The sequence below is a fragment of the Octopus bimaculoides genome, chromosome 16, assembly GCF_001194135.2.
Source record: "Octopus bimaculoides isolate UCB-OBI-ISO-001 chromosome 16, ASM119413v2, whole genome shotgun sequence".
Classification (NCBI taxonomy): domain Eukaryota; kingdom Metazoa; phylum Mollusca; class Cephalopoda; order Octopoda; family Octopodidae; genus Octopus; species Octopus bimaculoides.
The window spans coordinates 25,005,200-25,007,337 of record NC_068996.1 but is presented as its reverse complement, the minus strand read 5'-3'; the positions used below and the strand labels follow the sequence as shown (position 1 = coordinate 25,007,337).

Sequence of the window (2,138 nt, the reverse complement as noted above, 5' to 3'; positions counted from 1 at the left end):
AGGGAGAAAGGGAGGAAGAAAGAAAGAAAGGAGGGAGGGGGAGGGAAGGAAGAAAGGAAGGGAGGGTAGGGTAGGGTAGGGTAGGGTAGGGAGGGAGGTTCACATAGCTTTACATGTGAACTTCTACCACTGTTTTGTTGTTCTGAAGTTAACAATAGAAACAACTATATGTCCCTTGGTTCTCTAGTATTTTCATAATTTAAAATGAAGTGGGGGAAGAAAGGTCCTTCAACTTTTCAGTCTCAAACACACCTAAGTTCTACATTAATGTACAACAAACACTCCTAATCAATTTTCTTTTCAAAATGCTGCATACATTGAATAATATGAGCAGCAAGTAAAATTAGACCACCTGGCAGGATGGTCTCTGTCTGACATTCCTTTTTATTTCCACCCCACCCCCTCCTGCTAACTTGCATGTACATATTTGTAACATGAAATAACAATAGGAGGCTTGTATACTAGAGACTTTATTCACCATCTCAAATTCTTGTCCACCATGTGTTACACCGATTGCTAATGAAGAGTTTCACAACATAGAAAATGATGATTATCATAAATTTTACTTCTGCTTATCCCATGCTGGCATGGGTTAGAGGAAGACTTACTGAAGTTGATTTTCTACTGGTAAATGCTTTTTCTATCACCAACCCTTGTTTTTCAAGTAAGGTTCTTTAGTTTCCTTGCTCCACTGGTCCTCGCACATTAAAAGCAACAAAGCCACTGAACCAAAGGTCTTTTGACGGGAGAACATAAACAATGTCACGATTTTTGCTCAAACAATGTCTGTTAACCATTTTGATAAGGCTGTTCCTGGTTCTATGATACAAACTTCTAGTTTTAAAGTGATTTAAACTAAATGCTTTTCACAATTTATGCTCCGATCTCCAACTAAATAATACCTAGATTATTTTACTAAATTCTTCATTAATTTCAAAGCTGAATTAAAGGCAGTATATTCCAACAGAAATAGTATACATAAGGATTAATGATCTAAATTAAAACCTTCCATCAAAATTCCATGTTATTTCATGTTATTTAATGTTCCAAACACCAGTTTAATAATTTTACTAAATTCTTCATTATTTTCAAAATTAATTGAAACAAAAGCAGTGTTTAGTTAACATACTTCAACATAAATTTGGTTACAAAAGTGTTAAACAAAGAGATGATACTTAAGATTTGATCAGATAATTTTCTTTGCTTCTTGGGAGGGACTGTGTGTGTACTTTCTTTAGGTCAGCTTTAGAATACTTAGTAATGTTCAAGTAAGCACTTCAAGAACAGAATTGATAATTTGCAGGTCCAACAAAATGAACTACCAAGAGATCTGTTAAAGGATGGGTTGATCTGCTAGAAATAGCAGCCAAACTCCTTCAAATTAGGGCAGCAAATAAGGACTAGTTCAAGCATGGAATGGACTGCATTGCAGTATTTGTTCCAACTTTCTGTGGTCAAAATTCAAACCTGCAAGTTAACTTTGTTGTTCACCCTTCTGGCATCAACAAAAATAAAATTACTAGCAAAGGTGGCAGATTAGCAGAACTGCAAGAACATAGGACAGGATACCTTGGAGGTCAAATCTCACTATGGTATATGTGGACGTAATCTGTTAGCCAGCATCTTGGGCACCTTTAACAGAATCCACTCTGTTGCAAATATTGAGACCATATTTGTAGACCCTGGGATGAAGATGAAGTGTTAGCTATCATCACTGCAGTTTGTTCCAAACACTACTTTAATAAGAGTTATTTTATTAAATTCTTCACTATTATCAAAATTAATTGAAACAAAGGCTGTGTATTTCAATGGAGTGGCTGTGCAGTAAGTAGCTTGCTTACCAACCACATGGTTCCAGGTTCAGTCCCACTGCGTGGCACCTTGGGCAAGTGTCTTCTACTATAGCCTCAGGCCGACCAAAGCCTTGAGAGTGGATTTGGTAGACGGAAACTGAAAGAAGCCAGTCGTATATATATATGTATATATATGTGTATGTGTGTATATTTTTGTGTGTGTGTTTGTACCCCCAACATCGCTTGACAACTGATGCTGGTGTGTTTAGGTCCTCGTAACTTAGCAGTTCGGCCAAAGAAACCGATAGAATAAGTACTAGGCTTACAAAGAATAAGTCCTGGGGT

At 36.9% G+C, this 2,138-nt stretch overlaps 1 protein-coding gene and 1 long non-coding RNA gene across 4 annotated transcripts in view; one reads left to right on the top strand and one right to left on the bottom strand.

Annotated features, from left to right (window-relative positions):
- LOC106877203 (carboxylic ester hydrolase LipN) overlaps window positions 1-2,138 on the bottom strand; it is a 99,651-nt gene that overhangs the window by 72,770 nt on the left and 24,743 nt on the right. The gene's annotated exons all lie outside the window — the stretch shown is intronic.
- Window positions 436-2,138, top strand: part of LOC128249602 (uncharacterized) — a 21,935-nt gene continuing 20,232 nt past the window's right edge. For all 3 annotated transcript variants that reach the window (XR_008265707.1, XR_008265708.1, XR_008265706.1), the window contains exon 1: window positions 436-627. This is a non-coding gene — a long non-coding RNA (uncharacterized LOC128249602). The remainder of the gene's footprint in view (window positions 628-2,138) is intronic.